Source organism: Mandrillus leucophaeus, unplaced genomic scaffold, assembly GCF_000951045.1.
Source record: "Mandrillus leucophaeus isolate KB7577 unplaced genomic scaffold, Mleu.le_1.0 Scaffold66, whole genome shotgun sequence".
In the NCBI taxonomy this organism is placed as follows: Eukaryota; Metazoa; Chordata; class Mammalia; order Primates; family Cercopithecidae; genus Mandrillus; species Mandrillus leucophaeus.
The window spans coordinates 4,886,867-4,898,932 of record NW_012107141.1 but is presented as its reverse complement, the minus strand read 5'-3'; the positions used below and the strand labels follow the sequence as shown (position 1 = coordinate 4,898,932).

Below are 12,066 nucleotides of genomic sequence, written 5' to 3'. Positions count from 1 at the left end.
AAAAAAAAAAAAAAAAAAAAAGGAGGTTTCATGCATGCTACAGCTACTCGGGAGGCTGAAGTGGGACAATCACTTGAGCCCAGGAGGTCAAGGCTGCAGTTGAGCTGAGATCCTGCCATTGCACTCCAGCCTGGGTGACAGAGCAAGACCCTGTCTAAAAAACAAACAGACAAAAAAAAAAAACCAAAGCAAACAAACAAAAAAACAGCCTTTCCCTTGAAATATAAAAATCCTAGAAGAAAACCTACGAAATACCCTTCTCAATATCAGCTTTGGCAAAGAATTTATGGCTAAGTCCTCAAAAGCAATTGCAACAAAAACAAAAATTGATAAATGCATAAATGGAACCTACTAAAAGTAAAGCGCTTCTGCACAGCAAGAGAAACTATCAAGGGAGTAATAGGCCACGGAATGGGGGAAAATATTTGCAAGCTATGCATCCAACAAAGGTCTAATATCCAGAATCTATAAAGAACTTAAATCAACAAGTGAAAAACAACCCCATTAAAAGGTGGGCAAGCCAGGTGCAGTGGCTCACGCCTGTAATCCTAGCACTTTGGGAGGCCGAGGTGGGTGGATCACCTGAGGTCAGGAGTTCGAGACCAGCCTGACCAACACGGCGAAACCCCATCTCTACTAAAAATACAAAAATTAGCCAAGCACGGTGGTGGGTGCCTGTAATCCCAACTACTTGGGAGGCTGAGGCAGGAGACTCACTTGAACCCAGGAGGCACAGGTTGCAGTAAGCTGAGATTGCGCCACTGCAGTATAGCCTGGGAGACAGAATGAGCCTCTGTCTCTAAATAAATAAATAAATAAATAGTGGGCAAAGGACATGAACAAACACGTTCAAAAGAGATACAAGTGACCAACAAATATATGAAGAAATGCTCATCATCACTAATCATCAAAGAAATGCAAATCAAAACCATGAGATACCACCTCATACCAGTCAGAGTGGCTTTTGTTAAAAAGTAAAAAATTAATAGATGCTAGAAAGGCTGCAGAGGAAAGGGAACAGTTGTACACTGTGGTGGGAATGTAAATTAATTCAGCCACTGTGGAGAGCAGTTTGGAGATTTTTCAAAGAACTAAGAGTTGAACTACCATTCGACCCAGTAATCCTATCAGTGGGTATACACTCAAAGGAAAATAAATCATTCTATCAAAAGGACACATGTACCCATATGTCATTGCAGCACTATTCACAATAGCAAAAACACGGACTCAACCCTTGTGCCCATCAATGGTGGATTAAAGAAAATGTGGTACATACACCATGTAATACTATGCAGCCAAAAAAAAGAATGAAATAATGTCCTTTGTAGCAGCCTAGATGCAGCTGGAGGCCATTATCCTAAACAAACTAACAGATAACCAAACATTGCATGTTCTCACTTAGAAATAGGAGCTAAACATTGGGTACACATGGACACAAAGAAGGGAACGATAGACATTTGGGACTAGTAGAGATGGGAGAGTAGGAGAGGAGCAAGTGTGGGAGTTCAGTCAGGATGGTGGGAAAAATTTTAAGATAAAGTTATAAAATATAGACAAAATCTTCTTGGAAGGCCAGAAGGTTTTGCAAATGTCTCAGGATAGGGTTACGGCTGAAAGCAGCCTGATCCTTACCTTGAATAAACAGCTTAGAGTAGATATGAAGGAAAGTAGTGTAGTTTATCTAAATAGCTTGTTTACTTATGTGGTCTTAAGACCAACCTTTGATCAACTGTGGGTGCATAACCGTGGTGGGGTGGGAGGTGTCGGCAATTACAGGTCAATTACCCTCTAGTGGTGTTTACTCAACACTTTTGAAGACCTTTGTCATTTAATCTATACTGAATAAATGCAAGCTTCACTGGCTGATCAGGATGGCTGCTACTCTTTACAGTACCTTCCTTGGTGTCTGTGAGGGGCCCAGACCCTTAGCTGGACTGACAGGCAGAATATCTGTGTTAGTGTACGTTATTCATCCGTTGTTGGGTCGAGGTCTGTGGGATGGGTCCCTGCAAGCAAGGACTCATAAACTACTGTTAGGTACTATGCTCACTACTTAGGTTCAATCATACCCCAAACCTCAGCATCACACAATATACCTTTATCACAAATCTACATATGTACCCCCGATTCTAAAATACAGGTTGAAAAATAAAATAAAATTACAGTCTTTCCAACCCATTTCCCTATCCCTTTACCCAGTTTTATTCTTTTTCTTTTCCCACTGGACATATTGTCTAATAACATACTATATAATTTATTTATGTATTGATTGTCAATGTTTCCTCACTATAGTGTGAGCACCACTAGGGGAGGAAGTTTTGGGAAGTCTATTTTGTCTACTGATCATTGCAGTGCCTAGAAGTGTCCCACCACATACTAGGTGCTGATAAATATTTGTTGAATGCATAAATGAGTAAAATCAGACATCTAATGCTCATCTTAAAATAGGGCTGCATCTAAGTCATCCAAGACAAAAAGGGATTTTGCCATCTTGTTCTAAAACTCTCCAGGACCCAGACTGCACACACATCCTTTATTAAGCCAATTCCGGATTACCATCACACCCTCTCCTTAAATGTAATCTTCAGTTTATTTCTGGTAATATTTAAATAAAGTAAATATGCCAATGACCAATGACTAAAGAAAACTATTTCTGTATATCCTCACCAATTTCTCCAAGGTTACCATGACTGTATTGCTTTCATTCCTTTCTTCTTCTCCTATATGTGGATCTGTCCTCATTATCCACCCTTTCACTCTCTCCAATCCCCCCGTCTGTGGTCTCAATCACTCTATCAATGTGATTCCCAAATCTATATCGATTCTGCATCTATTCTTCCAGCTTCCATCGTGTATTTTCTAAGCCTACTCAGACGATTCCATTAGAATGTGTCATTGGTACCTAAAAGTAAACAGGTTGCAATTTAAATGCCTCACCTTCCCCTTGAGACTGACTTCTCCTGACTTCCTACTTCCATTGGGCAATCAAATCCTGGAATTCTCTTTGACTCACCTTCCTAAATGGGACCCACCCTTGCCTTTGTACCTAATCTAGTTAGTTGCCAAATCTTTCATTCTTTCTTGAATCTGCTCTCATCCTCTCCACTGCTAACACCTCATATGAGACTCCTAGCTGGGTTCCCAACTCTAAACCATTTTAGACAATCAAGCTAATTAATTTTCCTAAAGTACAACTCTGATTTTGCCACTCTCTTGCTCAGGAACTTTAATAGCCCCCCATTATCTACTTAATAAAGTACCAATTCCATACCCTGGGATTCAAGATCCTTTAGGAATTGTTCCTGGACGGGCGCGGTGGCTCACATCAGTAATCCCAGCACTTTGGGAGGCTGAGGCAGGCAGATTGCCTGAGCTTAGGAGTTTGCAACCAGCCTGGGCGATAAGGTGAAACCTTGTCTCACCTTATTGTACTTTTTTGTACTAAAATACAAAAAAATTAGCCCGGCACTGTGGCTTGCGCCTATAGTCCCAACTATTTGGGAGGCTGAGACAGGAGAACTGCTTGAACCCAGGAGGTGGAGATTGCAGTGAGCTGAGATCATGCCACTAAACTCCAGCCTGAGCAACAGAGTGAGACTCTGTCTCAAAAAAAAAAAAAAAAGAATTATTCCTAACCTTCTGTGTCAATCTTGTGTTCCACTACTTCCCAACATAATTTCAGCCCTAAAATCAACCCCATATGTTCAGTCCTATACATACGATGCACTTTCTTGTTACTGTGCCCTGACTCACACTTTCTCCACTACTCTCTGCTTCTTCTATGAAAGAAAAAAGAAACACACCACGTCAATGGTAAAAATTCATTTCCCTCCCGAGTCCCATTCCTATTAAGTTTCTTATAATTCCAGGAATGTTCTAACCATTTTCAGGCATGCCCCCAAACACACATACATTTATAACCATATATTAAAAAATCATTCCACAAGTTCTGCAACTTGCCTTTTTTTCAATTAGTAAAATTTGTGTGTGTTTCTGTTCCGGCACATAGATTAACCACATTCTTTTTAACAGTTGCATAGTGTTCTATTGAATGGATATATCATAATTTACATAAAAGGCTCCCTGTTGATGAACATGTAATTTCCAGATTATTTATTTATTTTCTGTTTAGAGACAGGGTCTCATTCTGTCATGCAGTCTGGAGTACAGTGGCATGATCATAGCTCACTGCAGCCTTGACCTCTCATACTTCAGCAATCCTCCACCTCAGCCTCCCAAAGCACTGGGATTATAGGCATGAGCCGCCGTGCCTGGCCTCCAGAATTTTTTTTTTTTAAATCTTAACCAGTGCTGGCCAGGCACAGTGGCTCACAGCTATAATCCCAGCACTTTGGGAGGCTGAGGCGGGTGGATCACTTGAGGTCAGCAGTTCAAGACGAGCCTGGCCAACATGGTGAAACCCTGTCTCTACCAAAAATACAAAAAATCAGTTGGGCTTGGGGGTGCAGGCCTGTAATCCCAGCAATTTGGGAGGCTGAGATAGGAGAATCGCTTGATCCTGGGAGGTGGAGGTTGCAGTGAGCTGAGATGGTGCCACTGCATACCAGCCTGGGTGAGAGAGCAAGACTTTATCTCAAAACAAAATAAAACAAAACAAAAAAAGGGCCAGGCACAGTGGCTCACGCCTGTAATCTCGGCACTTTGGGAGGCTGAGGCAGGCGGATCACCTGAAGTCAGGAGTTTGAGACCAGCCTGACCAAAATGGTGAAACCCCATCTCTATTAAAAATACCAAAAAAAAAAAAAAATTAGCCGGGCATGTTGGCAGGTGCCTGTAATCCCAGCTACTTGGGAGGCTGAGGCAGGAGAATCGCTTGAACCCGGGAAGTGGAGGTTGCAGTGAGCCGAGATCACGCCATTGCACTACGGCCTGAGCAACAAGAGCGAGACTCTGTCAAAAACAAACAAACAAAAAGCCCGGCAGAGTGGCTTACGCCTGTAATCCCAGCATTTTGGGAGGCCAAGGTGGGCAGATCACAAGGTCAGCAGATCAAGATCAGCCTGGCTAACACGGCGCAACCCCTCTCTACTAAAACTACAAAAAATTAGCCAGGCATGATGGCATGCGCCTGTAGTCCCAGCTACTCGGAAGGCTGAGGCAGTAGAATCGCTTGAACCCAGGAGGTGAAGGTTGAAGTGAGCCAAGATCACACCACTGTACTCCAGCCTGGGCATCAGAGTGAGGCTCTGTCTCAAAAAAAAAAAGCAGTACTGCAGTAAACATCCTTGCACATTTTTCTTTGCATACTTGCACAGATCTGTAGGATAAATTCCTCATAGTGGCATTACTGGGCCAGAACTAGATTATGTACATTTTAGTTACTGCCAAATTGTTCTCCTAAAGGTTCGTACCAACTATACTCTTGCCAATAGTGACTTTGAGTGTCCGTTTTTCCAAATCTTTTTATTTTTTATTTTTAAAAACAGAGACGGGGTCTTGCTATGTTGCCCAGGTTGGTCTTGAACCCCTGGCCTCAAGCAATCTTCCTGCCTTGGCCTCCCAAAGTGCTAGGATTACAGGCATAAGCCATTGCATCCGGCTTGTTTTTCCAAATCTTGACCAACCAAAGGTTGTTGAACTTTTTCATCTCTGCCAACTTGACAATTAAAAAACATGTAATTGTTTCATTTACTTTTATCCATCCCCTCTCCATCTTTTAGTCTGTTGAGAATCTACACATTCTTTAAATTCTAGATTAAAAATTCACCTTCCTCACAGATCCTCCCCCATCAAATTTCTCCTGTGTCTAAGCATTTATAGCTTTTCATTTATACAGTTATTACACTGCTTTGAATTTTAGTGACTACTCTGTATGTTATATTCCTCTAACCATTGTAGATTACAAATTCCTTGGAAGGACCTGAACTCATTCACAGAAACACTGAATGTAGAGCTAAGCTAGAATTCTGGAGATCACGTTAACCCAGCCTCTCATTTTTATAAGGGAGTATTCAGCATTTGCAGAACGCGTTACAGTTCACAAAGGCTTTTCTCAAGACATTCTATTAGTTATATTAACTCCTCCCATTAAATTGTAAGGGAAACATCGTTATCCCATTTTACAGATAAGGAAACAACTCCAGAAGATTTACTGAGAAAGGTGATTTACTCAGAACAGGTCCGAGGTCAGAATCCAGGGTCCTGGCTTCACTCGCTGTTACTTTCAGCTGCCTCTGGTTTCCCTTACAGCACTTAGCTTACAGTCAATCTCTGGGGAATGAATAATGACCAAAAAAATTGTCAGGTGTTGACAGCAGCTTGAACATCTGTAATTAAATAAAGCAAACATGCTGACGGCCAGGGATGCCCAGGTCTACACACATCTTTCGCCCTTCTTTCTGGAGTCGTCGGCAGCTTGCCCCCGGCAGCGACCAGCGTCCCCACCCGTGTAGGCAGCGTCTGGTCCACAGGGAAACACGGCTGCTCGCGGCCCCTTTAAGGCTGCGGGCGGCGCGTGCCCACAGGCCTTTCAAATGGACCAATAAAAGGCCGATGGGCGGTCTGTCGAGGACCAATAAAGAACGAGGACACTGCGGGGTGTGCGGCGGCCCAAGCGGTTTCAAACGGCTTAGAGCAGGCCCCTTGGTTCTGACCCGGCTGAGGTGAGTGGTCGGTGGCCCCACCCGCGAGGCCCTCGAGTGCAGCCATCGCGCGCTCAGAGGAGCCCCTGGATCCCGGGCTGCTGGGGGCCTCCAGACGCGCGCCTCCTTTGCCCCACGAACCCGGCAGGTCTGAGGCGGCGAAGCGGGGCGGAGGCCAGGGGACCTGCGGCGGGCAGGGCGGGGGGCGTGGGCGCTGGCGTGCTGCGGAGGCTGGGGGTGGGCTCCGGGTGGCCACAGCGCCGCCGCAGCGGGGCACGGGTGGTAGCGTCTGGGGGGCGCGGGCGGCGCAGGGCCGCGCCTGGCGGCAGCGGTGTATCGGGACTGGGGCGGGGGCCCCTAGAGCCGGCCCTGCTAGAGTGCCCCTCGCGTAATTGTCAAGCGAATGAATAAGTAAGCGCCTACTAGGGCTGTGGTGGTTGCGAAGGGCCTTGTAGCCTCGGAGCGTGGCAAGGACAGCGGCAGCGGGGCCTGGCCGCACACCTGTGTCCCTCCCGGCTTGCTGCGATGTGAACGATTCCGATCATCCACCACCCCGCCCTTAACGTTTGGCTTTCTCTCTCTCAAGGTGTCGAGAGCGTTCAGGTGTCCTTCCAGCCCTGGAGGTGTGGGGGAACCAATACAATAGCCAGCAATGTGGGCTGGGCCTTGCTACTTTTAGATCGGGGCTCGGTGAACTAGATTCTTACTTTTGAGCTCTCCCCCGACTTGTAATCGTGGTCATTGTTGGGCAGGATTGAAATGCATTCCGTTCTGTTTCTTGGATAGAAAATGATGAAAGGGATGTTGCCAGAGTGGCTAGTGTGTGTTAGAAAATAGATTCGTGTTGATGAATCTTAACAATGAGTTTTTCATTCAGTATCAATAGAGGTTGAAGTGGTTTTTGCAGAACTCGCCCCAAATTTATGCATGGCTCTAATTTAATTCTCATGGGACCAAGGCATCAAATCTTGGCCCAGAAATGCTGCCTTTCTTATGCATAATTATAGTAATTGAAAACTCATTTTTAGAAAGGTGAGCTCCTCCTTCCTCCATTTTCATCACCCTGAGAAGTCCTTCTTTTGACCTAAAGAGCCAATAAATTAAACTAAGAATCTTTTGAAACTTTAAGAAATTATAAAAGACTTTTGACTTCTCTGAAGTGACCGGACAAACTGTAATGCTTTTATAAAATTTAATGATATAGATAAATGTGAAATCAATTTATTTTGCTACCATAAGTTAAATCTAGTTGGTAAACTCATGTAAAATTTTTTTAAAATAAGATTTTAGGCTGGGCGCCGTGGCTCACGCCTGTAATCCCAGCACTTTGGGAGGCTGAGGCGGGCGGATCACCAGATCAGGAGTTCGAGACCAGTCGGGCCAACATGGTGAAACCCCGTCTCTCTCTCTCTCTCTCTACTAAAAATACAAAAAATGGCTGGGCGTGGTGGTGGGCACCTGTAATCTCAGCTACTTGGGAGGCTGAGGCAAGAGGATCATTTGAACCTGGGAGGCAGAGATTGCAGTGAGCTGAGATCCAGCCATTGCGCTCCAGCCTGGGTGACAGAGCGAGACTCTGTCTCAAAAAAAAAAAAAAAATTTAAAGGCTGTTCACTGAGGCAATGGCAAGCAAAGGTATTCCGTAACAATTAACATGCCTTTTACTTTATTCTCCATTACTTTAAAGTCTTGATCAGTTTTGAATTTTGAACAGTGGTGTGTGGTAATTCCATCGCAGTCTTCTACAACTGACAGTTCAGTTTTAACAGCAGCTTTTTTATTTTTTTTATTTTTTTTTGTTTGTTTTTTACTTTTACAGTTTATCGTAGAGGATGCTACAAATCATACAGATGAAGAGAGGCACAGGGCTAGTAGGTATGGGAGAAGGGTGTAGAGCTCTTATGCTCTCACGTGAAGTGTGTTTGAATATACCAACTCTCCTGTAAACTTTTATCTTAATTCCATCAACCCTCACTTTTCTTTCTTTTATTTTTTATTTTTATTTTTTTTTGTGACAGAGTCTTGCTCTTTTGCCCAGGCTGGAGTGCAGTGGTGTGATCTCAGCTCACTGCAACCTCTGCCTCCTAGGTTCAAGCGATTCTCCCACCTCTGCCTCCCAAGTAGCTGGGACTACTTGTGTGTGCCACAATGTCCGGCTAATTTTTTGTATTTTTAATAGAAACAGGATTTCACTATGTTGGCCAGGCTGGTCTCGAACTCCTGACCTCAAGTAATCCACCCGCCTCAGCTTCCCAAAGTGCTGGGATTACAGGTGTGAGCCACCACACCTGGCTAACCCTAACTTTTCTAACTGGAGCTTCTATTAGGACTTCATCAACAGGTTTTGTTTTTACAATACCAGGTAGGGGAAGTGTTCCCCAGCCAGACATAATATCCATTCCCTTAAAACATTTATGTATAGGAGACACAGCTTCCAACTTTCATAGTTCTGTCAACACTTATATCTTTGTGTTCTCTCAATTTTTTAATTTTTTAAAAATTAAAAAAAAAATTTTTTTTGTGGTCAGATCTCACTCTTTTGCCCTGGCTGGAGCACAGTGCTGCGATTATGACTCACTGCAGCCTCAACCTCCAGGGCTCAGATGATCCTCCCATCTCAGCCTTCCAGTAGCTGGGACTACAGATGTGCATCACCATGCCTGGCAAATTTTTGTAGCGATGGGGTTTTTGCCTTGTTGCCCAAGCTGGTTTCGAACTCCTAGGCTCAAGGGATTCTTTTGTCTCGGCCTCCCAAAATGCTGGGATTATAGGTGTGAACCACTACGCCTGGCCTTCTCTGAATCTAGTTGTAGCCCTCTTCGGGGCTTCACCAATGGCTCTTGGTACCACTGTGCCTGGGGCTTCCATGTGAAGGAGCGCCAGGAATTTCTCTTCGCCACTCCCTGACCATTTTACCTACTTGTATACAGAAGGCTTGGGGTCCCCAGCAGGTGGTTGAGCCAAGAGACTCTTGCCCATTTGTCAGTCTTTATCTTGACTCATCTACCTATTGCCTCCACAATTTCAGATCAGATTTCTCATTGTAATCTGCCTCCTGACTTATAATTTCTGCAAACTAGGGTAAATATAGCAAACTTGTTTGGAACCCCTTAATGTTGGGACACCAGCAAGGTCTTCCTTTGGCACCCAGGCTAGTCTTGAACTCGTGGGCTCAAGTGATCATCCCGTCTTGGCCTCCCAGAGTGCTGGGATTATAGGCATGAGCCACCGCACCCTGCTACCTTATTTCTTAATAACCATTTAAAAATTTCCACCTTCCAGGATGAATCCATTTGTCCTCTGTCTCACTATTCTCTTAATAGTTTTATTAGCATCTGTAAGACCCACGAGAGGAAACTGAGACAGCACATTTGATAAGGCTTCTCGAACTGTCTTTTGATTTTGCAACAGTAAGGTTATCCACATTAAGGGGTCACCCTTAACCACAGCATTTACCATGACTGGCTAGTGGGCATATTCAGAGGGCAAATGTCCTAGTCATCATAAAGCCAGTTTCACATGGCTTGCATATGAAGCATATCCGTGGCCTTATCTGGATCTGGGGTGTTCCACTTGGCATTTATAGGTGGAATCAGACTGTCCCCTTCAGGGAGCTTGTGATACTAATGTACAAAATGAAACAATTTCTTCACATTGTACCCCCTGGTTTCTATAGTTCTTTGGTTTTCGCAGACCACCTTCTTCGTTACCAAAGGTCTTAGAAGCACTTTCTGTGGTCCCGGCATACATTTTTCCCTTGGGGGCAGCTTTGAGGCTAGTGTGAGGCCTAAGCTCTCACACTCACTGAAGTCTGAGCTTGGTCTAGCAGGAAGGTCCAACCCACCACTCTCTTTTAATTTCATTTTAGCTCTTACAGATAACAATAACCAAGGGATTTAACATTTCACTTTTTTTCTTTTTTCTTTTTTTTTCTTTTTTTGAGACGAAGTCTTACTCTGTCTCCAGGGCTGGAGTGCAGTGGCACGAGCTCAGCTCACTGCAACCTCTGCCTCCCAGGCTCAAGCGATTGTCCTGCCTCAGCCTCCCAAGTAGCTGGGATTACAGATGTGAGTCACTATGCCCTGCTAATTTTTTGTATTTTTAGTAGAGATGGGGTTTCACCATGTTAGCCAGATGGTCTTGATCTCCTGACATTGTGATCCACCTGCCTCGGCCTCCCAAAGTGCTGGGATTACAGGCGTGAGCCACCGTGCCCAGCCAACATTTCACTTTTTTAATATTAGTTTGCATTTCCTTGTGCATCCTGTGAACCAACTCCCAGGCAATTGGATCCATCTCTAGATTCCACGGATAATTTTTACCTTGAGTAATTGATGGCAGCACAACTTCGGCTCCTTGCCATAGGTGACCACTTGGCCACCTAGGAGTCAAAGTTCTTCATCCCTATCCTTTTATCCTTTTTCTTCCCAAACCATATGTGTCTGTGAGCCAAAGTCATTCTAGCAAATCCCAGTTCTGACACCAATTCTGAGAATATAGAATAAGAAACTTTAATAAGTTTATCTTATATTCTCACAATACAGAAAACTTCTGTGACCTTAGATATGTGGGATTTTTTTCCCCACACACCAAGCAAATAGTTCTTCAGCAGTGGACACCAGCTGTGTGTCCTCTAATTCAGTTCAATTCTGACTTTTTTTTTTTTTTTTTTTAATTGAGACAGAGTCGCTCTGTCGCCCACGCTGGAGTGCAGTGGCGCGATCTTGGCTCACTGCAACCTCTGTCTCCCGGGTTCCAGCGATTCTCCTGCCTCAGCCTCCTGAGTAGCTGGGATTACAAGAACCCACCACCACGCCCATCTAATTTTTTGTATTTTTAGTAGAGACGGGGTTTCTGCATTTTGGCCAGGCTGGTCTTGAACTCCCGGCCTCGAGTGATCCGCCCACCTCAGCCTCCCAAAGTGTTGGGATTACAGGCATGAGCCGTGTCTGGCCAATTCTGACACTCTTTATCTGGAGGTAGTGTCAGATGCCACAGGTTGAGGGTTTAGTCCCACAAGACTGCCCCCCACTCAGATGCCAATCTCAAGCCCCAGGTTTTTTTTTTTTTTACCTGTGCTTCTGTAGACTGACTATATAAATGGGCATTCCTACAATCCCCCAACCCCCGCCTTGGGTTTGATTAATTTGCTAGAGCTGTTCACAGCACTCAGGAAAACACGTTTTCCAGCCAGTTTATTATAAAGGATATTGCAAAGGATACAAAGAGCTATATAGGGTGAGGTATAGGGGAAGAGGCATGGAGCTTCCATGCCCTCTCTGGGCACACTATGCTCCAGGGACCGCAATGTTTTCAACTCTCAGCTGCTCCAGCAGCAAAGTTTTAATTGCAATAAATTTGAGTACCTTAATATTATGAACACTGTTTAGGTTTTTGGTAAGCAATTAAAAATAATAAACATCTTTTTTTTTTTTTTTTTTTGAGACGGAGTCTGGCTCTGTCG

General features: G+C 44.4%; 1 protein-coding gene across 2 annotated transcripts in view; it reads left to right on the top strand.

Annotated features, from left to right (window-relative positions):
* The first annotated feature begins 6,527 nt into the window (after window positions 1-6,527).
* Window positions 6,528-12,066, top strand: part of CKAP5 (cytoskeleton associated protein 5) — a 97,691-nt gene continuing 92,152 nt past the window's right edge. For both annotated transcript variants that reach the window (XM_012001398.1, XM_012001397.1), the window contains exon 1: window positions 6,528-6,623. The gene's annotated coding sequence lies outside the window, so the exon portion shown is untranslated. The remainder of the gene's footprint in view (window positions 6,624-12,066) is intronic.